This window comes from Pseudorasbora parva, chromosome 4, assembly GCF_024679245.1.
Source record: "Pseudorasbora parva isolate DD20220531a chromosome 4, ASM2467924v1, whole genome shotgun sequence".
NCBI classification, from domain to species: domain Eukaryota; kingdom Metazoa; phylum Chordata; class Actinopteri; order Cypriniformes; family Gobionidae; genus Pseudorasbora; species Pseudorasbora parva.
In genome coordinates this window covers 29742465-29769999 of record NC_090175.1, presented here as the reverse complement: position 1 = coordinate 29769999, position 27535 = coordinate 29742465, and the positions used below count along the sequence as shown (strand labels likewise).

At 37.0% G+C, this 27535-nt stretch overlaps 1 protein-coding gene across 8 annotated transcripts in view; it reads left to right on the top strand.

Annotated features, from left to right (window-relative positions):
* The first annotated feature begins 2636 nt into the window (after nt 1–2636).
* The window catches only part of raph1b (Ras association (RalGDS/AF-6) and pleckstrin homology domains 1b), a 61158-nt gene continuing 36259 nt past the window's right edge, over nt 2637–27535 (top strand). For 3 of the 8 annotated variants that reach the window (XM_067441519.1, XM_067441518.1, XM_067441511.1), the window contains exons 1-2: nt 2638–2967; nt 16651–16710. The gene's annotated coding sequence lies outside the window, so the exon portion shown is untranslated. Of the gene's footprint in view, nt 2968–11898; nt 11918–16650; nt 16711–27535 lie in introns of those variants that run through there. The other 5 variants (XM_067441517.1, XM_067441516.1, XM_067441512.1 and 2 more) reach the window with 4 other exon arrangements.

The following is a 27535-nucleotide window of genomic DNA, read 5'->3' as shown; positions in this document are numbered from 1 at the left end:
AATCCAAGCAAAGACTGGAAGGAAAAGCTATTTATTGAGCGGAAGCATGGCTGCTGAAAGGATGGGAAGGATAAGCATCAACAGGTCCAGGATGATATATAAAGCAGAGGTGGAGAAAGAACGCTGTAGCAAGATGGTCTGCATGTGCAAACAAGGAGCTTGGACTAGAGCTATGGAGAGCTGAACCATTACACATTAATTTTCTCATCCAATCAATTTATGATGTTCTCCCCAGCTCAGCCAAATTGTTGGGGAAGGGCAAACACCTCAGTGTATAGAATTATTATTTGTGTCTGACCTGCATGATTTAAGCAGTGGGGACTAACATCAGGGTTTGCTATTTCTGTGATGTCATGTAAAAAAAAAATGCACAAATGATTTTAAATTCAACATTCCATACAAAAATATTAATCATAATCATAATTTTGATGTTTTGTATATAGTATGTATATTTAAGGCATGTAAATTCAGACCAAATAAATATATGTTAATAAAATCATGACACAACATTAGAATAATACCCCATATGCAATATATATAGGTCCTTCTCAAAAAATTAGCATATTATGATAAAGTTTATTATTTTCCATAATGTAATGATAAAAATTAAACTTTCATCTATTTTAGATTCATTGCACAACAACTTAAATATGTCAGGTCTTTTATTGTTTTAATACTGATGATTTTGGCATACAGCTCATGAAAACCCAAAATTCCTGTCTCAAAAAATTAGCATATTTCATCCGACCAATAAAAGAAAAGTGTTTTTAATACAAAAAAAGTCATCCGAAAAAAGTACTTTGGACCACTGAGCAACGGTCCAGTGCTGCTTCTCTGTAGCCCAGGTCAGGCGCTTCTGCCGCTGTTTCTGGTTCAAAAGTGGCTTGACCTGGGGATGAAGCACCTGTAGCTCTGGATGTTTCTACTCCAGACTCAGTCCACTGTTTCCGCAGGTCCCCCAAGGTCTGGAATCGGTCCTTCTCCACAATCTTCCTCAGGGTCCGGTCACCTCTTCTCGTTGTGCAGCATTTTTTGCCACACTTTCCCCAAAGACTTCTGAGGTGCCTTGATACAGCACTCTGGGAACAGCCTATTCGTTCAGAAATGTCTTTCTGTGTCTTTCCCTCTCACTTGAGGGTGTCAATGTTGGCCTTCTGGAAAGCAGTCAGGTCGGCAGTCTTACCCATGATTGCGGTTTTGCGGTAAAGAACCAGGCTGGGAGTTTTTTAAAGCCTCAGGAATATTTTGCAGGTGTTTAGAGTTAATTAGTTGATTCAGATGATTAGGTTAATAGCTCGTTTAAAGAACCTTTACATGATATGCTAATTTTTTGAGATTTTTGGGGTTTTCATGAGCTGTATACCAAAATCATCAATATTAAAACAATAAAAGACCTGAAATATTTCAGTTGGTGTGCAATGAATCTAAAATATATGAAAGTTAAATTTTTATCATTACATTATGGAAAATAGTGAACTTTATCACAATATGCTATTTTTTTGAGAAGGACCTGTATATATATATATATATATATATATATATATATATATATATATATATATATATATATATATATATATATATATATATATATATATATATAAATACAAAAAAAATAAAAAAATCCTGGAAACAATTTTGTTTTTTGTATTGGTTTATATCTTACAGATCTCTACTGTTCAAATTAGTGTTGTTGTTTTTATGTTTTTTTGTTGTTGTTTTTTACACTTTGTTTGCCACTTTTACATTGTGACCTGTATGTATACCGATTTCCTTTAGAACATTTTAAGTATTTTTATTGGGTTTATTTTTAGCATAAAGAGTGCTTGGACATTTTTTGTCATTCTCTCAAGAATTAGTGAGTTATAATTTTATTTAGTTTTAATGTTTTTTTTTTTTTTTTTTTTTTTTACATTGTTATAATAACTTTAGGCTATTTCTTAAAGTGGGAAAACTTGCAGTAACATTTACCCTTTTTTCAATGAGCAAAATACGAAAGGCTGACTGTTGCATTTATGGTTTTGTCCGCTGGGGGAAAACGTTAACGTAATTACACTTTCTAGGCTACTAGTTAATTTGTTACTTTGTTCTAAAAAAAAAAAAAAAAAAAAAAAAATTGCAACGTTTGTTAAAGCAATTTACAGTTTTCAATTATTTCTTTATTTAATCTATCTTCAAATATATGAGAATATATTTAAACTAGCCTACAATTTAAACTAACTAAAAGTCGTAGACGTCAGGACGGCGTCAAAATTATACAAACCGGGACAGAAGACGGAACTAATCTTAGATACTATCAATCACAAAACAGATGGATTTTATCATTCTAGCCGTGTATAGGAGTCAAGTGCCATAATTCATGCACATGTGCGCTGCCGTAACAAATGGTGCTCACTGTGCAGAAGCCAAATGACATCCAGCTCCTCCTCTCTGGACCTAATGGGTGGACCTTTTCTAGTTCAGTTCCACCTCTGTGTACCTAATGGGTGGAGTTATGTTTAACGATATGGTTAAATTTTTAAGGTTAGGGTGTGGTTGGCCTGTCTAGTTCCACCCATCATTAGACGTTAAGCTCCACCCATTGGCTCTGCAGTGGGGAGCCTCTCGCCCGTTGTGCTCTTGCACCAGTAGCGTCCTGCTGGTCTGCTCTTGTGAAGAGAGGGGCGATCCACGCACCTCCTTATGGTCGGCTGATTGGTCGAGCGGAATCTGGGCAGGACAGGAAACGGGACGCGAGGAACGCGCAGCAATCTCCGTTCTCCGGGAGAGAGAATGGGAGAGGAAACCGAAATGTATCAATAGGAGACTGGAAGGATTGAATCGGGCAAAGTAATAATTTGCCCTTTTCGTGTACGGCGCTATTCACAGCCAGGGACGTGGGATATTTACCTTTACTACTAGGCCTATTATAAATAATAGTCGGCTGATTTTATTACATAGAAGAATTGCAGAGCTGTTCACCGCTGGGTAAGTGGCCACTAGTATTATCTAATCTTATGTTTGAGACGCTTACGCATATAGCCTAGGCTTTAACTTGTGCGGCGTTCTGTTAAAGTGAGTTTACCCTAGCAAAGCGCTGGGAATCGCCAAGATCCCACTCCAAAGAAACAGTTAGACTGCCTGCTATTGTATGTCCTTATAAGAAAATTGCCTGGACAAAAAGGCATGGAGTGTGCTAAAGAAAGGGATCGAATTTATCTTTGTCATTTGACAATGGGACAGTTCCCACGTGCACAAAAGCTCTCCATCATCAGTCAATGAATGTCGCTGACCGGGTTGCAGTTAGTTTGCAGAACTGTATAAGCTTGTGTGATTGTGCGCATTTGGCTTTATCTCCAGCTGAGTCAAAGAAAGCCTTCTGGGTGTGTGGTCGAGTATGTAGTACTGTGACAAATGGTCTGATCCTTGTCGTTTTGGAAATGTCATCATGTTACATTTATTCTCCAACACCGGAGAATAAAAAGTCCGTCACGTGTTCTAAAGAAACGCTGTAGCCATACTGTATGTTGGCTTGATCATGGGTGTGTTCAAAACATACGCCCATAAATTTCATGCCCCCTTCACCCCACGTTGGTAAAGGGAGTCGTTTTTTTTCCAAGCACTGTAATTAGCTTTCATCTCTGTGCTTTAAAATGAATATAAATTGAAATAATGTTGTCAGCTTGCTGGTCTCCACCCAGTCGAGCCCGAAGGCTAGCATGTAGTTCTGGATATTGAACCATATCCATTCGACAAACAAGAAGCGTTCATAAATGAATGAAAGCAGTTTATTGAGGTTAGTGGGGGAAAGTGCAGTCTATGTAAATATTTCCTGCATGTTTAACCGTCTTTTATGTGTGTGTCGCGTGCGCTCTAGGCCATCGTGTCCACTCAGTGTTCATTGTCTTGCGTCTCTCAGGTCATAAATGTTTTTGTCACACGTCATTTTTCAACATCGTTCTTATTGTAAATCTTCATTCATATCCATAAATTGCCATTTCATTGGGACTATATGTCAATGTTCCTGTTAAAATGGGAGTTAAGATAATGTATGTTTATTCTCAGAAGAATATCGTATTATTCCTGTCATTCAGAATATGTTAAATAGGAACAATACCAAATACATGAAAATAGGGAAATGGCATACCTGTAATTTTGAGGAAATCCTTTTTGATGTTTAGATGTAATTGATCACAGACACATTTACATCTACAGTTACTTATTAGCTTTTAATCTCAAAGAACATAAGCCTATAGTTTCATTTCAAATGGCACATTTCACTATACACTGCACAAGGGCATGAATAATGCAACTTATAATGGCAATTCATTGAGGGGGTGTGCTTCTCTTCAAATAAAAGTTTTAGTGAGAGGTTGAATAATAAAAAGTTTATTTCTAACTTTAGTTTGCTCCAGTTGCTTATTATCAGAGGATATCAACAATCAACATCCTTCATAGGCAAAATGGATGTGAGCTAGTCTTTGAATTATTGACTTCAAGAAAATGAGTACTTAGTCCATGTTTTCCACATTTTCCTTAGTTCCTTGTTTACTGCCATGTAGAGAAGGGAATGCATGGTCCTCTGGGCATGAGTGTGGACAAAGCAGTTTAGATGAAAAAAACAGCTGTTGCTAATACATCTCAGCAAGGCAAAGATCTAAGTTGTATAAGTGTGATCTGTGTAACTAAACATGATTTTACTGTTAATGGCAAATTTGGGGGATATAATATAGCTTTGCATGTGAAGCCTTTATATAGTAATTCATATAGTTTCCAGCCTCTGGAAGGTACATTTCTTTCTTTCTTCTTTTGTTTTAAATATTAAATTTCTTCTGTTGAACTAATGCATGTTTTGAGTGATTAAAAATTGAGTGTATAATTTAGAAAAGGAGACTTTGAATTGGATCTCAGATCTGCATTTTTTTTTTCCAAGAGCTGGGGCCACACAAAAGACTCAGATGTTATTTGGTGTTATTTTACCAAAGCGCCCCCTCAGAAAAGGGGGCAAACCTTCAAAGAGAACTGTAACCTTCATGAAACAGTCACCAGGGAAAGTGAAACCAGATATGTCCTTAAGCAACTACAAGGAACTGCAATGGAGCACCTGGAGGCTCCTGAATGCCCTGCTGGTATAAATGTTTGGCACCAGTCATCAGGTGCTCTTCACTTCCAGGCTTACCAGAGCAACACAACTTCACACTCTGTTGCAACTGATTCTTAAGTAATTTGCCCTACCTTAACTCTCAAACGATAAACAGATAAATAAATTTTATTAATCTATTTATTATACTCATTTACCACTTCAGTATAACTTTTTTGTTTTCATGTGCAGAGCAGATTAAGCTGAACTTTAGAATCATCCTCATTAACAGATTTCAAATAAAGCTTCTTTGAAACAATGTGATGTAGAATAAATATACAAATAAAACTTGACTCGACATGCATTTTCTGTAGATGGGAACAATCGTGACATAATTTTGAACAATACCTATGTCTAGTGATAATTCCATGTGGATGGAATTGCACAGGCCAAAACTAAAAAAAAATTGTTTAAAAAAAGTTTAAAAGAGTTAAACTTTCCAGAAATGTTTGCTGCGACTGGTAAACTCCTTTAAACTACAATTCGCCTGTGGCAATACGTAATAGCAAACATGTCCATGTTGCTAGGATCAAATGCTTGATTCTTGACTGATTGATTCTTAACTGTTTTTTTCTCCAACACAATCTCGTGGAAATGTGTATCAACAAGGTTGAAATCTCGTGGATTGGATACGCTAAAATTAGTTTTGGTGTGTAAATACTAAGCAGTTTTTCGCATGCATATGACACGCTCTTGGGTAGGTTTAGGGTGGAGGGGTGGGGGTTCATACGTATAATACACCATAAAGTGCGTGTCATATGCACGCGAAAAACCGCATACCATATGCATGCCAAAACTCATTTTGGTGTATACATTCCACAAGATTGCACACGTACTATTTATACATATTTTCATGAAATGGGGCTCGTTTTCTCACAGCTGTCATTTTTATTGTGTGTATTTATTTTATTTATTGAGAGAAAAACGCACTGCGCATATTTACTCATTCCTCCAAATGTCACTGCTAGCAATGTGGGCGGCGTCAGGATGTTCGCTAATAATATTTGCCACTGCAAAGGTATTTCCAACTTTTGTTTACCAAAAAATGAAAGAACTTTACTGTGAGTATACCTGGGCTTTTAGAGAAGATTGTCTTGTTTTAACTAATTCACCGCTGATTTACTCAACTTGGTTTTCAATGTGATTTTTGGAGAAGCTTATTATTGTATGACATATGTACTGAAATACTAAAGAATACTAATTTTGTTCCATAAAAGATTTAAGAAACAGATCATCTGAAAACACTTTCCAATTGTTCATGATGTGTTTGTCCAACCCATTTTAAAGTTCATTAGTAAACTTGCTAGTCTGTCAAGAACAAATGAAGTGGCTCATTTCCCAGATTCAGAACTTTCCTCCTACCTAATCTATGTCCCAATGATGTTGACCTCTCATGACATTAGTGATCTCACCATGACGACAGCTTTACTTCATCCAGCTGGAAAAGATATCACTGAGTGCTCTTCCTTTTCCTCAGAAAAGAATTTTCTCAGTCAGTATACTTACATTAGAGAAAGAGAGGGAAGACTAGAAGAAACGTATACCAACTTAAAAGTAGACTTAATTAAATTAAGAGCAAGACAAGGGAAAAGAAGAATGCATTAAATACATAATTTCATTTCCTCATCTGGCATGATGTCATTTATTTAAAATACATCAACTGTCCTGGCTCTAAGGCCATGGGAGGAACGAGATGGGTCAGAGCATATCCGGAGTATTCTGTGTAAAATGTCAGCCCTCATGGAGTTATTTATTTGTTGCTAAAAAAATGTTTAATGTTTGCAATGTATTGTTGCTTATTTGTCCACTGCACATTCAAATGTTTTCATATCTTCTTGAAAATACAGTTGCCATCTAAAAGCAGTGCATATATTTTGCTTGGAATTGTTTTATTGTATAGGAAACCCAGACTGAGCCTGTTTTTTCCAAAGGTTTATTTTTCTCCATTATGCCACCTGATGCAGTTTTGTGCTGTTTTAATGCATTGGCACCAGCAGTCTACCAGTAACTAATCTAATTTGAATCAGTAAGAACTCTTTTTGTTAGCTAGTTATAAATGTAAGCTTAATCGGCAAACACTTGTTTTAGCTAAAAATATACAGTTCATACACTCTGATATTAATATCTTCACACACCTTGGGCTGGAAGTTTCTAGGACAGTCAAATTTGTCCTTGTCCTGAACTATGAACTACTGAACTATGGCTGTGAGAGACCTGAATGCTGAATGAATTCAGAATTGTACACAACTGTTCAAGCTATAGTATCTCATCAAAGTATTATTTTTTATGCATTACAAAACTTAAAACAGTTATCAAGCCCATGCTTAACTGATACTATGTAAAATATTGAATCATGGGAAGAGTGTGAAGTGTGAATTTACAGCCATGTACATAAACAATCCAGGGTCACTGAGAATATTTGAGCTCATGGAACACGTGGGCACTGATGGTTGAAGGTCCCTTTGTTGTTTGCTGACTTTTCTGGCTGGGCTTGTGTGTCCCTGTAATGGAGTTAGAAATGTCCCCAGTCATCTAATCTTATTGGTTTCTTCGTTTTCCTCAGATAAAATGGTTTTTACAGATAAAGGCTTATTACACCTAGTCTAAACTTAAGTATACTGCCATTTGAGGTTTCCATTGATTCTCAATTGATTTTTGGGGATAGGACTAGACGTAGTGTTTAGAAAACAGACAGAAAATCAGAACGGTTCAGATTTGAGAATGGATTATTGTGATTTTTTTTTTTTTTTTTTTTTGGGAGGGCCTGACACTGTTAATAATGTGGGATTGGAAATACTGCTTTTCGATTCGATTTTAGTTAAAGGGGTGGTTCTGTGGGGTTTTTTTCTAGGCTTGGTTGTGTTTATGGGGCCCAGTATAACACGTCTTACTACTTCTTTTTTTATGCCATATTTTTCTTATATTTTACCTTACACCGCTGTCTCCACTGTCCTTTGAACAGCTCGTTTGCTTCCTGCTTTTATGAAAAACGCAATGGTCTTAGATTGGTTAGATGGCCAAATGTAGTTTCCTGTATTTTTATTGGCTGAAGTGCCAAGCCCCTTACCATTACGGAGAGAAGTCACATCTGGGGCAGTGTTTATGTTAATAGCAAGGGTTTATGATGCCACTAAACCGGGAAGAAGCTCGTTGTAGTCCAAACCAGCCGTATTTGTATAGGCAATACATTTAACTGGCATGACTATAAAGGTGCACTGTGCAACTTTCCGTCCACTGGAGGTCGCCTATTCAAAACAAATGCGTAGTTTGATGACGCAAAGTTTGAGCGCAGCATCTTGGGACATGTGGTCTTCACCTCACAGCCGGTGGAAAATAGGACTCGGGCAGAAATCATGTTTATGCATGCGGTTATTAACGTTACTGTAGTGTAAAGCAGAGCGGGACCGAGTGTTGTGGAGCTGAGCACAGCTGCAGGAACGATTGTTAAACAAGCACACGGCTCGCAAGCAAAGGGACTTTTATTATGACGGGACGGGACACATTCGCCAGGCGCCTGTACTGATCCGCTCTTCCGGTTATGATTATGAGGTAATGCAGCTCTGTGGAAAATGATGTTATGACGTTACTCTGTGCGTTCACTTGTTCACACTGCTAAGAGAAAAGCGCTCCTGCCAAATAAAACCCGAAACCGAGGGTAGTGCAGATATGACGCAATTGACAGGCGACTTCCTCAAACGCTATGCTGAAGCATCCCAGTCCTTAGGCCTAGTTCACACTGCCCTATTTTTCCCCCCGATTTTGAGTCGCCGACAGGTTTTGTGAAATCGCGACAAATGCCCGAGATCACAGGCAAATCGGTGCTCATGCACGCGAGTGACAATCACGCAGTGTGAATAATCAAAGACACGATCAGAGAGAATCGCCAATGAGTCGCCAACGCCCGCAAGATGTTTGGCATGCTAAATATCTGGACCTGTCGGCGATTGAAACTCCTGCTGTGTGAACTTTGATCTGACTGAAAATCACATCGGCGATGACCGACAGCCATTGAAAGAGTGAGATACAGGGCAGCAGAAGGTTCAGGGAGGAGTTATAGAGCTGAATAAAAGTATTTTAATAGATATATTTATAATTCTATCAAACAGAAACAAAGGCTAAACATTTGCACATCCAGCCACAGCAGCAGCACGTTACAAAATTGTTTATTTACCTCAAACTGTCTTTGCAGAACACAATCCTGGCTCCCTCTGTCTCTCCAACAATTTCTTCCGCCATAATGTTTTTTCTTTTTCTCCACAAATCAGCACTCCGGTCTGACGCACGTGATCTCGTGTTGTTTACTTGTCACATCGCACGTGTAGTTGGGAAACGTAGTTTGCGCACCGGAGAGAGAGAGTTGTCTGCGATTATTCCTCTTGTTCAGTCATGCAGTGTGAACTCCTCTGCCGCCGATCCATTGTGCAGTGTGAAAAGAGCAGTGACCCGACGAGTTTCAAAATCGTGCAGTCTGAACAAGGCTTAAGTTAAAATAGCAATTTTCTCACAATTTACAAATAGTTGGAAACATTTGGGATATTGTAGGTACTCAACTGAACAAAATATATAACACTGGCCTAGTGGTTTTTGGACATTTTATTGCAAAAATACCACATAGTGCACCTTTAAAAGACAATATCTCCTTTTGCATTGAATTTTCAGCGCTGTAACTTTGCAGATACTGTTTATGCTCAAGCAGCAACATTACACACTTACTAAAATAAAAAAGTGAAATCGCATGCAACCACCCCTTTAAATGAATAGTACACCCAAACATCATATTCATGCTCTGTTCACCTTTGGAACATGAGGTTGAAATTAGGTCTGTTCTTATGTCGTATGGGGTTGGAGTGACATAGTGTGAGTAAATGATGACAGAATTTAAGTCTTTCTGTGAACTGTTTTATTTTTGAATGAACTATGTTAAAAAAATATGTAATCATTACATTTTGATAAACTGTTACATCAATTTGTTACAGTTACCTGCATTTAGTCAGCAAAATATTTATTAGAACAGTAGTCTAGTTTCACTACGACTCAGAATCCTACTCAGACAGGTTATGAGTCAAGGATTGGGTTTGTCAGTGTCACAGGCTTATTTTGTACACAAGTAGGTTTATGCCCCTTACATGGATTCAGATGAGTGTGCAGTGCTCAGTGTGACACACACACACACACACTTGGTAGGTTCCAAACCACTAGTCACTCTCCTGTTAATCGTTTGACCATAATGACCGTTTTATTGTGTGGATGCTCCCAATTACACTCCCACGTGCCAGACAGGAAACTCTCAGTCCTGTTTCCAGGTCAGCCTCCCTGTTTGGCACTCTGCGGTTCTTTGTTGCCACCAGAGGCATCACTAGGCCCTTTTTCAGGAGGGCAGTAATTGTGTCTCTTCAGAAGACTTGTATTAAACCTGTTGGTTAATATGGATTACATTTACAATGTGTTTATGCACTTTTGGTGGCTACAAATTGGTGAAATGGACTTTCAGTGAAGGGACAGATATCTGTTTGTTTTTATTAAAAATATCTTTAAAAGATGAATGAAAGGGTAGAGTTTGATGGCAGCATGATGATTGTAAAATGTAAAAAAAAATTGTTTGACTAAAACCCTGTCTAAGCATGTTTTGTCTGAACAAAAGTCATGTTCTCACTTTCTTGTGGACAAAAACTAGGCAAACTTAATAAAATTAAAAAGAGGACAACAAAACCTAATCGAATTAATGCGAGCAAAAAAGTAGTCAACTTTATTAATCGACTACTAGGCAGTTTAACAATGACCCATCCTTGTTTCCAGCTGGTTTTCCTCAAAGTTGTGTGCAGAGCAGACCAAAGAGTTGTGAACTGACAGAAACCAGTATCAAAATCTGGAAAGACTTGAGTAAAATTATAGCAAGCTGTCTTTTCTGGCAGGTTCATAAAACTATATGGCGAGTGGTCATTGCATGGAAGATTTGGGAATATTCCATCTGTTGAAATTCTCACACAGTGTGTACTTTGTACAGCATAGAGGATATGTCTGTGGCTTTTGAGAATCCTTGACAGTTAACAGTGCGTCTTTATGACATCATATTGGGAGTTGTTTATGAAGAAAGAATTAAATCCAAATCACATTGCAAACCTAAATGAGGCCACAAATTTATATAACATGCGTTAGAGAGAGTGGGCCAGGTGGCCTGCTCCACAGCTTTAACAGAGACTCATCCTTTGGTCTCCACAGTGTTGTTATAAATATCACTGTTATGTATCAGATCAGTGGTGTCCTATTAAAGGAAAGTCAGGAGATTATTTAGATCCACTTAACTTTTCTATCGAAGATATTTATGTCGGCATAAGTGCTGTATAGTCAATGCTAATATATTTTGCTATTTCATGTTGCCTTTGATCATTTGTATTGATTGCCCACATATTTAACATCTAAGTCTGAGGTCTTCTATTGTTTAATATTTAAAGTATTGTTTTGTGCTCTAATCCTAAAACATCTCATGGAGTGTTCTCCTGTTTACTTATTAAATATGTGCTCTTGAGCTCTTCTATTTATAATTATTTTATAAGATTGTTTAGTCAATTTCAAACCTGTGTGTGTGTGTGTGTGTGTGTGTGTGTGTGTGTGTGTGTGTGTGTTTGTAGTTGAGGCTAGTTAATCAATAACATAGCATTAGGACATCCCTGGAGAACATCAGACAGAGAGAGATATTCACTTGCATTTAGCTCTAAAAAAGCCATTATGGGTTATCAGTACCAGTTTCTCTCCTTTTCTTTCTCTGCTGACGGGACCTGCCAAACTGTCAGCATTCAGGTCGGTCACTTCGGTTTTTCAACTTTAGGTTTGGTATGGTAAATCATTCAAATATGTTTAACACCATACCATTAACACATTTACTTTATGTTGCTATTACATTGTGAGTTGTAAAGCTGTAAATAAAGCTTTATTAAAGATTATTGGAGTACATTTTGTAAGAAAATAGTATTTCACGTTTAATCCAGTGTTATTTGTGGTTTTGCTGCATTCACGTCATGTCATAATTGCCATAATTATGAGATGAGAACCTGTAACGTTCTACTCAGAGCTGTTCATGTTCTCTGTCTCAAAAATATGCATTATGGTTTTATCACCAAAGATCAAATGTGAAGAATGGATCATTTTCCTGCCTTAGATCTTTGAATCTCAAGAAAGAAAGAAAAAAATAACAAGTCGTTCATACTTTTGTCATGTATACTTATAGGTTCTCAAACAGGAGTTAAAAATTAGCATTTAGCTATGAACTCTAAATGCTGTGCATCAGTTGCAGTAATTCATTCATAGTCATATAAAAGAGTCATTCAAAATGACCACTGGAAGACATCTGTGACAAGAAGTCCATAAAGTGCGGAGGAAGTTGGTATATAATTGAAGTATTGCTGTTTTTACTTTACTTCAGTATTTGCATTTCCCATGTGCTTTGGTGCTTTTTGATGTGTTTTTGACTATTGAGACAAGTAGTGACAGAGAAGCTTAATTTGTTAACTTTGACTAAATCACATTATTTTAATCATCTTTAATTGAGAACTTGACATCTGGGTCTACTTGCCTGGAGAGGAAAGAAAGAAATGCAGTTTTGGGTTAGTTAGAGCTTATAATTTTACTCTACCAGTCAGTTTGGGACATGCAGTCTCTTTTTCAAGCTTCGTCTTAATGTGGTGCAGTTCCGGACAGACACTCTGTTCAGTCTGTCCACTCAGTAACAATAGCCAGTTCATGGTAAAATCTCACTACTGGGGTTTTCCTCTGACATCACTTCCAATGTTTTGGCTTCTGTTCTGTGCCCCCTCACTCCTCATTTCCTGTTCGCGCTGGAAGTCTCTGTGTACTCTTCCGCTGGGTTGTGCTTGTGCCCTTTGCATTAAATGCTGATGGACACACCTGGTTGTCATCTCTCTTTCTGTCCCACAATGTTATAACTGTGTATAACAGTCATGTAGAATCTTTTTTTTTGTTTGTTTGTTGTTGTTGTCTTGTGTGTTGGTTTTTTTCTTCATTATACTTATGGTCTCTTGTACTTACCAACCTATTTTGTGTAAAGATGGTAATTTGTCCCTATTTTTAAACCTGTTCTTGTTCTTCCAGTAGCACATACATGTTTTACATGTTGTGTTAGTCTAGATAAACTGAAAAACAGATGCATGGTGCTGCAGAAGAATCAGCCTTTCAAAACAACTCTTGTTTTGAAAGTCATTTTCCTATCATGCAGGAACCTAGGCCATCTGACACCTGGGTGATGCTTTCAGTTTTTAGTTTTTTATCAGAGGATCCAGATATGACATTTTTTGATTAAACATTTTAGAGGTCAAAACTTCTTTCTTTTTTAAATGAAACCTATGAATAGGTGAATCATTCACAATAGGTTGAATTTTCGTTTAATGCTGATTTTTTTAAAGTATTAGTTCACCCAAAAATGTAAATTCTGTCATTAACTACTCACTGTTATGAAATCGGCCATCATTATATGTCGTCATTTAGTTGTTGTTTTTTTATACACAAAAACTATTCTCGTCGCTTCATAAAATTATTGTAGAGCCACTGAAGTAAGATGGGCTTTGTAACTACATCTTTAGTGCCTTTTATGGGTCTTAAAAGATTTATTTTGTCCCAGTTCTAAGCTAACAAACACTAAACAAAAAAAGAGTGTTTGTTAGCTTAGAACTAAAATTTTCAGTTTTAGTTTTTGGCTAAAAGTGAGTATCTCTGTAAAAAATAACTTTGTTGTTTCTCTTCTTCCTAACACTTTGTAACAGAAAACAATCCTATTTTTGAGATTTTAAATACACATAGGCTATGTGAACATATGAGCCCTTCACATAACTATGAGCAAATTGCTTTTGATTTATTTCTTTGACCAGTTTAGACACTGCAGGGCTTCTTACTAATATTGTTACCATAGTAACCAAAGTCACATGTAATAAGAGAATTGTTATAATAGCACGCTGTTTTATACATGTTATATGTAAATACTCCTACACCTTCCTTCATTTTTAACAACTTTAAGACACTATTTAATCAGGGAGCTGTTGTTTTTTCAGCATTTTTTTTGGAATGTGGAGTGACTGTGTTGTTCAGTATGTCTAACACACATGAGTCACACCCCAAGTGTCTAAAGAAAGATCTAATGAGGGAGTCTTTTGCATGGACACCACATGGTTTGCAGTTCGTGAGCCACTGCTTTGTCATGCGGCACACACACAGCGTCTCATGCTGCCATGTGGACAGACGGCCGGCACAGTTGTGCCTCAGAGTGCAGCTGTGATCTTGTTTGGTCGGGACACACACCCCTTGTCATACTCTTCACTTTTGTCTCTCATCAGCTGAGATGTATGGAAGTGTGTATGTTTTAAGGGCGAATAACAGGTTGTGTGTTATGGCTTTCTTGAACAAGACAAATCAAGACATAAAGGCACATGTGAGTTATCACACTTTTTGTAATTCAATTGGAAAGGGATTATGAGTCGATGGTTTCTGGGAAAACATTTGTTTGTTCAAAATGCCTGCTTGGTTTTAATTAAAGTAGCTCTCTTTGTCCTTAACCCTTCTATGAAACATGCAGCATGTGCTGGAGCTCTGGATTTAAGGTTTTTAATCCAATTTAAATTCAGCTTCGTTTCTTTTGATGTGTACACAGTAACTGGGTAAAACGTTTTTGGTACACAGTTTACATTACTATTGGTAATGGCAATTAAAATATGTAATATAAAATTAACAAATGTATTAAAACCAGGTCAAATCAAAGTCCCACTTATTGTGGGATTTTTTTTTTGTTTTTACAGTAGGCCTGTTTGCTTTTTACAGTAATTATTTACTATTGATTGCTGATTACGTGTTATGTATGGGTCAATTACAGCTGGCCAATTTTAAAATACAAAAATATCTATTGCAATTGTTCAAACATTAAAGGGTTAGTTCACCCAAAAATGAAATTTATGTCATTAATGACTCACCATAATGTCGTTTTTACACACGTAAGACCTCCATTCATCTTCTGAACACAGTTTAAGATATTTTATATTTAGTCCAAGAGCGTATGGAAGTGTATGCACACTATACTGTCCATGTCCAGAAAGGGAATAAAAACATCATCAGAGTAGTCCATATGTGACATCAGTTAGTTAATTAGAATCTCTTGAAGCATTGAAAATACATTTTGGTCCAATAATAACAAAAACTACGACTTTATTCAGCATTGTCTTCTCTTCCGTATTTGTTTTCAAACATCAAATAAAGATTAAAACGGTTATGAATCAATGGATTGATTCATGATTTGGATCGCATGCCAAACTTCTGAAATCCCTTGACATTGGCGATCCGAATCATGAATCAATCCTCTGATTCATGACCGTTTGAATAAGTTCTTAAGGGTGTGAACAACATTAGGGTGAGTCATTAATGACATCAGTTTCATTTTTGGGTGAACTAACCCTTTAAGAATGTTGTACACATAAATTTGTATAAAAATTTCTAAAAGAGATTTTACTGGGTTTTTTTTTTTTTTAATCTAGATGAATTGGCCATGGCCTTAAAAAATGTCATGCGGTGCGACTGTGATTTTATATTAATTTATACATTTAAACATGCTTAATATTTTTTAAAAGTTCCCAGTAATGTTTATAAACAAATTATTTTGCATTTCTAGAGGTTTTGCAAAAGATTGCATTTTCTCACATAGTTTTTATTTTATTTTTAGAGTTGCCTTCTTAACCACATTTAAGACTTATTTTTCTTGTACATTGCATAAAACTGATACAAATGTTTTAAAAATACCATGCACTTATAAGTATTCTGTAACAAGGATTCCTATTTTAGCTACAGCAATTTGATATATTATTTTTTAATTTAGAGTTGTTGCAATTCTTGGTCGCACCAGATGAGTGGTCGCAAATAACATGAAGATGTAAAATTTTATTAAAATATCTATTTAAAGAAATCAATAAACAATACATTTCATTTAAAAAATAAGATTTAAACCATATTTTTATTAATTTCAATTTCAAAGATTTTTTTTAATTAAGAAGTTTTTTTAATTAAAAATATAATTGCAAACAAGCACAAAATGTAATTTAACTTGAATAAAATATGATAGATTAAATTATTATTATTTTTTTTAACAAGGCTGACTACCCAGTAAAACACATCTCATTACGTTTGTTTTTGTGTTTCAAGGTATTTATTATTTTTTGACAACATAATGAGCCAATTACAGGAATGTTTTTCTCTTATTTAACTTTTCACTTCTATTTGCATTTATTCCTCTCACATTCCCACTGTTATTTAGCCGCCACCTTCTGAAACTTTATCCACTTGACCTTAGTAATAAAGTTAGTGTTTTGCACTGTATAGCTAAGTTTTATTTGTCTTCAGTATTTAGTCTTACCCTGCTTTTAACCTTCAGCATTTTAATAAATATGATGACATAGTAGTTGTTTGTTACTCCTAATTCACCAGTGTTTACATTTTCTTATCTTATACACAAGCTTATATTCCCTCTCTCCTTCCTTCTACAGGCATAAGTTAACATATTGGGCACCTTGAGCTGACTGAAAGAGGGCAACACTGTACCAAAGGTAGACCATTCTTCTACATCCAGAAATTACTGTCAAAGGCTGAATCCCATTTAGAGGCATTGTTTGGAACTGCTGGTGTGTTATATGTGATTTACATTTTTGTCTGTGTTAAAGGAAAGATGAGTAATTTAATTCGGTTTTCATTAGCATGTCTTCTTCACAACTATAGTGAAAATGTTCTGAGGTGACTGACATTTGCATGGCAAATAATGTCTGCAGGAAGCTGGTTGCCTGTTTTTTATTTTATTTTTTGTCCCCAAGCTAACAGGAAAATGCTTCAACAAAGATATCCATTGTGTACAGTACATGTGTTTTAAGATGAACCATTGGAAGTGCAGACATGTCTGAGAAGAAGACACGATAGGAAGTGAGGTTGGAAAGAATGATAGAGGTTTTGGGAGAGAATTTAGTGAAGATTTAGCATTCTGACATCACAGCGGATTTTTGAGAATAATGCCTGGAATGAGTGCAACCATGTGAAGCCTTGGAGGCTTACAGACAGCTCTGTGTTTAATATGGTGGATGAACTGGAATGTTTCTGGAAATTTGTTTAGACATTTTTTTTCCTAGTTGCTGAATATATAGATCATGCTGAATTCAAAAATATCATAAATATCTTAAAGGAAGTGTATGTAATAGGGGTGTAACGATATATGATTAAACAATATATCGCGATATATAATCATGACGATATGTATCGTTGATGGAAACGATATGATTCGCGATATAGAGTTGTTTTATTCACGTCTCAACTTGCTGTAGTAAGCTATTTATAAGGTATAATTCACCCAAACACAAATGAACAAATGAAGGCTATCACAAATGTATATTCTATCATCATGTACTCACCATCATGTTGTTTATTTTATTTAACTTCCATGAAGATATTCTTTATGAAACCAGAGAGATTTGTCCCATTTTTTTTTCCAAGTCCATTGATTCCTCTCAAAAGGTGCAAAGAATGTCATAAATGCATGTAAAAATAACTAATCGAGTGTCTAATCCAAATCTTCTTTAGTCTTCAAGTCCGAGAAGAGACACAATGGCTTTATGTGATGAATATATTTAACACAACGCACATACTGTAGTAAATACAGACGTTCAAATGATTGCGTGACGTGCAAAAACAACATGAGAGCGTGAGGAAATGCTGAATTAATATTCTTGCATGAGCTAAACGTTTACAGTTTGAGAGTGGTCATTTTCAGACACTTTCTTGCGATTAGAACTGTGGCGGATTGCTTTTGATCATCTGATGTGCGCACGCTGCCGGAACGGCTTAAAGAGACACTACTTAGTGAATGCGTAAACATCATTTAAATAACCAGATCACATTTAGTTTTAGTGCCGTGATTATTCAAAGCATTTCAGATGGTTTATTCTTACATATTGCATTAATAGCGGGAGAGGCATGGCATAGCAGGCATGGGGAGAGATGATGCCTGCATTGAAAGTCTGAAGAATGTGTGAGGGGAAAAAAAATTAAGTTTAGATTTTCAGTTATTACATTAATAATCTTATTACATAGAATCATACAACAACTAGAATGTATAATATTTGTGGGTCATGATAATAAAACACAAATAATAATATTATATAATAATAAAAATAAAAAAATAAAAACTTTATTTTGGCTTAAAATATCGGGATGCATATCTTATCGTGAGTTCAGTATCAAGAGACATATTGAATCGTGACGAGTATATCGTTACACCCCTAGTATGTAAGATTGTGGCCAAAACTGTCAATGCAGGTGTATCCCCTCTCCCCCTCCACCCTGACTCGAGGTTGCCAGATAGGCTGCAGGATCCAGCAGGAATGTTTGTAGCTGCAGCGGTGGTAACTAGAGCCGAGCTGGCAACCCGGATGCCGAAACACTACTGACTTCGTGATTGGTCGATAGATGGAGGGTGGAGCATTCCTCTACCTATCCACCTAAACTTCGACAAAAGTTTATAAAACTTTCCTGTGTAAAATGATCACTACAGAGGCGGTTGTTGGTGGTGATCTTCGGCTCTCCATCAAAGTGGCTCTTCACAAAATGAATCCACCTCTTCTTGATATGATCGTTTTTCTGAAATTTAAAGGGTTACTTCAGCGATTAGCATATGGCTTTGTATCGGTAGAAACCCTGGAGTATATTCAAATGATTGTGCTTTCCCCCCTCATATCCCCCTGAGACAAGAGATTTATGCATTTTATTTCTGGAAAAATTCCCCCTATGACGCAAATTGATGATATTTGCATCATAGGAGGAATGTTTGGCCAAAGGCTAAATACTACAGCCAGCAGAGGGAGCCATTTCCGCATGTTTTGAACCCGCGCATGGGGGATGGGAGATCACACTCAGAGCTCAGCTACAGGCAGTCATTTAAACGGAGCTATGGTGAGCAAAGTCTTTTAACTTCTCAAATTAATTTCTATGAAAGTTAAGCTTGCAAAGGCATGAACTGAAACGCGCCAGACTGAACTGGCGTTGTGAATGTATGTCACGAGTGTAGTCGCGATTACCTCAGCTCTCATCATGAGAGCTCATTCAGCTCTTCTACATTGACCCAGATTAAATACAGATTCATCTTCCCAGTGCTGAAGTACCCCTTTAAATAAGGACACGATCTGTTTTGTAAGTGACTACATCCAGGTAATACGCATTTCCGTGACGAAAGCATAGCTAGTTAGCAAACTGTAGCCTGTAGTATCTAATAGTATTCCCGATTGAGCAGCAAACTGATATGAATGTGTTCTAGTTATATAGAGCCTCAGTGCGTCATCGACAGTAGGGGCTGGGCGGGGCCAGACTCAGAGGCTCCAGTTCATTATCGAGCCACTCGTAGCCTGGATGCCAGCCGAACTTAGCCCCGCCCAGTGCCCACATTATTTTTAGGTTGGGAAGTTCGGTCTGGAATTGAACCATAGAGGAGTTATTATGCCCGAACAGAAAGTGTTCGGACCAATCACATTGTCAGGGCGATGATTGACAGATTATCACCAGAAATGTAATCAGCCACACCATCAAAGAGCGCTTGGGTTGAATTAGTTTACAACAAATGATGGCTGTTGTTGGAAGAACTGAGATGTGCAGATTTCGCCATCGCGTCTGTTATAGAAGATATCGACAGCGCATTCATTTTAAAAAGGGGGACAGAGGATCGGCGATCAAGGCATTTGTCGATTGGAAAGATGTCTTTAGCATCTGTAGCTCTGTAGTCTGTAGTTCTGTGGAAGTCTTTCCAATTGAGGTCTTACCTGTGTCGGTTGAAATGCGCCCCATAATCAAAACCCAATGGAGCAGTATCAGGCTCATATTCTGACTAGAATTGAGTATGACCACGTCAGGCTAAATATTAGGTACAACAATAGAACAATAGCACACTGTCATAATTTATTAACAAAAATAAAGGCAAAATGGAGAAGCCATGTGTGTCAAAGAAAGTGCACCTTATGACTGAATTGCTTGTAGAACCAACTTTAGCAGCAATAACTTGAAGTGATCATTTTCTGTATGACTTTATCAGTCTCTTACATTGTTCTGAAGGGATTTTTGTCCTCTATTCTTTACAGTGTTGCTTCAGTTCATTGAGGTTTACGGGCATATGTTTATGCACAGCATTCTTAAGGTCCCGCCATGCTGATTTACTTGTCTTCTTGGGATTGTTTTCCTGTTGCATGGCCCAAATTTGGCCAAGCTTTAGCTGTCACACAGATGGCTTCACATAAAATAACAAAGGACTGTTATACAAAGGACTTTATGGTTGACTCAATGACTGCCCAAGGTTCCCAGGTCCTGTGGCTGTGTCAAAATCCTCACCAAATCATTGTTTATCTGATATGCTGATATGCCAAACATCTCCACTTTGGTCTTGTCTGTCCAAATGACATTGTTCCAGAAGTCTTGTGGTTTGTTCAGATGCAGCTTTGTAAACCTAAGCCGTGCTGTCATGTTCTTTTTAGAGAGAATATAGTTCTCAAGCGCCATACTTGTCTTTTTCTAATTGTACTGTCATGAACTTTAACAGTTAACATGTTAACTGAGGCCTGTAGTGTCCGAGGTGTAGGCTTTTCTTTTCTATTTCAATGAGCATTGGGCTGAATTTTCTGCAGTGTCCACTCCTGGAAAGATTGGTAACTGTCTTGAATGTCTTCCACTTGTGAATAATCTTCCTCACTCTAGGATGATGGACTTTAAATTGTTTGAAAATAGTCATATAACTCTTCCCATATTGATGGCAGCAACATTTGCTTCTCTAAGATCATTGCTGATGTCTTTCCTCCTTGGCTTTGTGTTAACACACCTGAAGGATCTAGATCAGCTAACTGCCAAAACTTCTGTAGCTCACACTTGCTTATGATCAGTTAATCCAAAGGCATACTTACCCTCTTCATTCCAATAGAAGCATTAGGAGTGTGCTTAGTTTGTCACCCATTGTCACACCACATGACGTTTTTTAGTTAATAATTGTATCAAAGTTGATCAAACCCATTAACTTTAAGAACTTGACAAAGTTTTTGTGAACATTCATATGTTTCATGTATGGTGTTTGCAACCTAGTCTATTTTAGATTATTTTTCATCAAATGAAACACCAATTTATTGTTCAGGAAAGAAGAACTCAAATACTAATCAATGAAAGTGCAAAAAAGTGAGTCACATGACCCACAGGGGTCCATTTTGTGTCCTGTTTCAGCACAGGTCCCATGGCTTCATATTTTCTCCAATGAAAAGTGCGTTTTCCTTTCACGTTCACTGTAAGTAAAGTAGTATTTTCAAGAACTTTACATTATATATCATCAAATGTTATGGAGTAAGTAACAAAAAACTATGCGTTGCCTCAAGGCTAATGGTTTGGTGATACTTGTGTTCCACGATGGTACAATGTTGCCTAAGAGCAACAGCTGAATTTGAAATGTTACTTTTTATTAAATATGAAATTTGTAATACATTATAAACTGGATAAATGTGTTTGTTCATGTGTCTGGTCAAAGAAATTGATGTTTTCAATAATATTTATTTTTTCCTACATGAAAATGTAAAATGTTTCAATTTGTCCATTATGGTACAATGTTTCCTTGATGCAACAAACTTTTAAAAAATAAATAAATACAAAAATGATTAAATTTGTTATTGCTATTGTTAGTGTCCTATTTTAAGCAGGAAAAACACCACAAATATTTGTTTCCTAATTGAAATATTGCGTACCATAGAGGGTTAAGAACTTGACAAAGTTTTTGTGGAAATTCATATATTTCATGAACCAAAATACTTACTGTGCACCTTTACATTGTACACATTAAAGTATTATTTGAGAAAATATCTCACAAATTACAAAGCTTGCTTTTTTTCATGACTGAAATGTTGCAAATCTAAAAAAAAAAATGATTATTTTTACAGCCTACAGTGAGGAATCTTAAGAGATCCGCTGAAACAGGCTATGTATTTCATATTCCCTGTCTAAAGCGGTTAAAATAGCTTTTTTGCAGTTCAGACTAAAGGAATATGTTTAAAAATAACCTAAAGTATGCCTAGTCTGACTCGGATGTTAAGACTCAGTGACATGAGGTTCTCAGATGACCTGGCTGTGTTAAATCCACATTCGCACTTGCTGCCTCACGTTTGGTGTCTAAATAAACTAGATTGATGTCTTTGGGATTACTTTTGGTCACAAACATCATAAGTAGCTTCCTACTGCTTCACTTGTGCTTGCAGTGCCTGGGTGCCTTTTTTTTAACACTGTAACCAAACCAGCTGCCAGCTGAAGTCAAAGGTCATGGGCTGCCGTTGGGTGCGACAATGTGCCGCCCAGCTCTCAGCAACTCGTTTGTTTTTTTGGGGGGATGGATGTGCCATTCCCAGCTGCCAGAGCCAGCTCCAAGGCTTCTGTCACGTTCTGTGTGTCCTGACATGCAACAGGCCCTCACAGAGTTAGCAGTTGGCCAATGCCACACAGTCCAACTGTGCATTAAGTGCAAAAGAAAATAGATATGTCAGATAGTCAAATGCTCACCATTGTCTGTGGAGGCACTGTGGTAGAGCATTGCATGCAAACTGCAAGGTGTGTAATACTGGAAATGGGAAACGGGTGTGCCATAGACAAAAACACAATGTTTTTCGACTAATGGAATTCACTTATTCTTCCCAAACATTCAGAAACAAAATTCAGGAACATTCAGGAACTTTCCTACAAACTGCCATTGGTCCATGATGATTATGTATAATAGGTGCTCTGGGCCTCTATACCTTCATTGACAAAATATTTTATGACAAATCAGGTCCTCCCTCGAAATGGTATCTCCCCAAACTGTCAGTAAATGATTGCCTAAGTAAATACATATTATATTAATTTAAAATCCACATATAGCTTGCAATATAATGCATACGAAAACACATTACTGCATAATAAAAGCAATTTAACGTAATATCTTACTCTTAAATGTTAAATAATAGATAATAATTAAACATCGTTACTTTGTTTTATCTAGAATTAAAATATTTGGACATTTAACTTTTGATTTAACACAAAATTACATTACATATGATTGAGAATAATAGGCTATCGGGCTAATTGCTTATCATACTATGCTATAAGCGAACTAATACAGCTTTTTCTCATAACGTGATTTTGTATGAATCCTAAATTGAGCTAAAGAGAGTACTGAAAGCAATTTGAAATAATGGGGTCGCTTGGGGTCCTAAAGGAGACCCGAATTTGTTTGGGGGGACCCAATTTGTCACTACGCTGGCAGTTATTTTACAGTGGAGCATGACAGGTCAGCGAGCCCCTCTATAGTTATAGTAGTGCAGTGCTGAAGGGTTGGGAGTGGTTTCAGTTCTAATGTTACGTGATGTTGGAGTTCAACAGTCTGATGGTCTGCAGGAAAAAGCTGTCCCACAGCCAGCTGGTGCAAGACCTGATGCTGCGGTCTGTCTAATGGAAGTGGTGAGAACAGTGCATAGTTACTGGAGTCTCTGGTGATTCTTAAAGAACTGCACTTTCTGACAGAACTCTTAAATTGCTGGATCTATTGACATCACATGGAATATCTGCCGCTCCAGTGCAGTTATCTGTCTTCATAAAATAAGTACCCATTTTTTCATTCTTTATGTTTCCTCTTATGTATAAATGTCAGACTCTGCAGTATGTTGCAGGTGCTTTTCCTGCAGGACTGGTTCATGGTGCAGTGTGTTGTGACTTTGTCTGTGCCTTTTTAGGCTTCATATTTCAAGACCACCTGGGATCCCAGTGAAGGGGATTGCTTGCTCATCTTGCCCTGAAGCTGTACACACCTGCATTTCAGACACACACACACACACACACAGAGCAAAGTGAGGGGGAGACCCGACAGTCAGCACTATCCCTGAGCATGATCCTTTGGTTTTTGTTTCAGGCAGGATGTGGCGGACGTGGAAGAAATAACAGCCGAATAGAACATCTGGAGGATACAGTTCATGGAACTACTTAAATCTACTTTTATTCATCCACTCCACTGGAATAAAAAAATCTAAAACAAGAATTGTATTTAAAGACCAATCAAAATCATTATTTGTTGAAGGTTCTGAATGCTTCATTGCATTTATTCGTCTGACTCTCTGTTTTAAGTGTTGCATTAAGAGATCTGATGAAAGATGAGCATGTTTTAAATGAGCTGGTTGCCTCATGTGACCAGATGAACTACTCACTTTATCTCAGTAACCCTCATTATTGGACACTTTTGCGTTTTATTATAAATTACTTTTGTGAGAGGATGCATCCACATCTTTTGGTGTCAGTATAAATTCCAATACTACCTGTTATATTAGTTATATTGGTTTTATATTACATTATTTACTCAACCTTATTGTTCCAACCCCATATGGCCCATATATTTTGAAGAATCTTAACATTCGACCCCCCCCCCCCCCCCCCCATATAAAACAATAATTTATAGTGACCGCAGCTGTTACGCTCCAATCCTTTACATCTTGTGTGCTTCATTCCAAGCTTCCTGAAGCTTCACAAAGACAACAAAATATAAGTTGTTATTCCTCTGGAATTTTGGGCATTTGCACCAGGTCCAATTTAAATCTACAATGTGTGATATTTTCCCCCATCTAACGGTGAAAAGGTATATGACCATCCAGTGAATAATAGTTTCTGTTCCTCTCAATTCTGATTTCGTTTTAACTCCTACGGTGGCCGATTTAGTCCAAGATTAACATGGCAATCCCCTTCTTCACATTCGACACGGTGCCATTGAATGTTAAAACGCGAAAGGCGAAGCTTGAATTTATGGGTATGTCCCTCTTTTGCTAATGTACTTTCAAGATGGAGGAGCAACATGGCGATCAGCATTCGAACCCCTCACCCGTATGTATTTTCAATGGCATATTATAAACTATAGAGAATACTTTATTACTTGAAAGAAGTAAATATACATTTACTTATTTTTGAAAGAACTAAGTGTTTTTAGCTAAGAATAAACTAAAAAGTTACACAGTGTAGCTTTAAGTAAAATGTTCAAAGAATCAAATTTATTGGAAGTTTGTACTTGAACATATATTGTTTAGCATTTAAAAAAATCCTACATGAACATGTTCATGGAATGTTCACAATAGGCATTCAGGGTACTTTGTGATGAACTTTTTTGGTTAGCTGTGATGTCTCTTGTGATCATTAATTTCACCATAATGGATTGTGGTTAATACCGGCACAGGATTATATGATTGTGTCAATGAAGTTTCATTTCTTAAATATGTTGCTTAAATTAAGGCTCACTGTGCCAGACATAGTGAAGTTCAGACTACGGAAAAGTGGCACACCTCTTTAATGTCGAACTTTGGACTTGTGTGGCTTGTAAATAAAGGGAGGGCTTTCATTGGGCCACCGGCTGTGCGGGTGTGTGCTTTGTGTACCGTTTTCTTGGCCAAAGGATATGACATCAAGTGCTGAGTGAGAATCAACCCATGCCACACCCTAATGAAATGTCTTAACCACCATCTCTCTCTCTCTCTCTCTCTCTCTCTCTCTCTCTCTCTCTCTCTCTCTCTCTCTCTCTCTCTCTCTCTCTCTCTCTCTCTCTCTCTCTCTCTCTCTCTCTCTCTCTCCAGTTCTGAAGAGAAGGGGGGAAAATGTAGGCTCTTTTCAGCGTGAAATAGTCAGGTCTTGTTTGAGAGAGTTTGTTTGTGACAAACTCCTTTTTTACCTCTGTGTGTGATGACTGTAAACAAATATAGCATAGAGGTCCCACAACAACATGCATCACAATAATTGACAGCTGTCAAATGTACTTCAGAGGTGTTTGACTTGTTCCACTATGCTGAAATAAGTAAACACCTCCCTCGCTCCATGTATCATAAACCTTCGTCAAAATAACAGTGTAGACTGAGTTCGCAGTTTGTGGTAGCCAACATTTGGCTCAGGGCTGTTGATCAGTTGATAAGGAATTTAACTGAAGGAAGTTGTTCTTAGTGTTCACTTTTATCTCAATACAAAGTGAATCCTATGCCTGCATGACAGATATATTTAAAAATACCCTCTTCAGTTCTCTGTTCCCTAGTCTGCAGAAATTGATTTGGGATCATGAACTGATTTTTTTTTTAAATGTATATTGTTTTCTGAGGTGCACTTTATACATAAAAAAAAAAATTGTCATAATTTAGAAATAAAAGGCCATTTTTACCCTGGTTTTAGTTTTAGAGGGGTTAGGGGTTATGTTCACCCTAACCCCACTGCTCTGATTGGCTAATGTTTTCGCATATAAAATAAATATCACATATGAAACTCTCTCAAATACTTTAGTTTTTACTATTACTGCTGCTGAAATTAACTAATCAAATTATTTTGGGTTACAGATCACAAACCCAATTTGGACCAATCAGCTGCAAGTAAAGACGCAATAAAGCCACACACCCTGTATCTCTCGTTCCAAATTTGCAGTTTATAGTGAAAAAACCGTTAGAGACAAACTTGCTCGTCTTAATTTATATTTATATTGTATGAATAATAATTACTTTTAATTAATAGAATATATTCATATAATTATTATATTAATTGACAAGTAGACAAATATGATTATAAATATAAAACATGCATTCATGATTATTTTAAACAACGTGTATTCATTTGAGCTCATTCATCTTCTGTCTCTGCAGCAACAGTGTTTTTTCCTATATTTTGTAAGCGCATTTAATTTCATGATTATTTTCAAAACAAACTCAATCTTCAGAAGAGAAGAGAATCAAACAGACACTGTGATTGGCTGTTTGCCGCACGTGTCACACTTTCAGGTGCACACGCTTCAGAGTTAATCCCTAACTCTGGATTAAACCTGAGTTGACAGAGAAAGTTTATACCAAGCTTTTAGAAACGGTTGAACTTGATCTAAACCAGGTTGGATTTATCTGGATTTGTCAACTCTAAACCTACTCTGAAACTCAGAGTTTGTTCAGCTAGCTACATGCAACAGGCCTCTGCACTCCTATCGCAGATTTATTTATTTATAGACCTGAATTTATTTATAGGTTCTGGCAGACCAATCACAGCGGTTGCGGTTCGTGTAGAATTGACACGTAGTTAAATTTTTGGAGAGGTGCACATCAGGGTACAGTGAAGGGTACGGCGTATGTAACGTGTCTATGCGTATGCTACGCTATACCTTCTGCGTACACTTGACGCAGAAGTATAAATTGGGCTTTATTTACATTACGCGTTGTAGGTTATAATGAAAGGATTCGTAAATGTGTGCTGTTCACAATGTTGTACCAACTAGTACTGGTTGAAATTGTATGTTTGACAAAAGCCTACATGTAAGTGATAGGTTGTTCTACCCTCATAAGGGAGTTAGAAACCCGA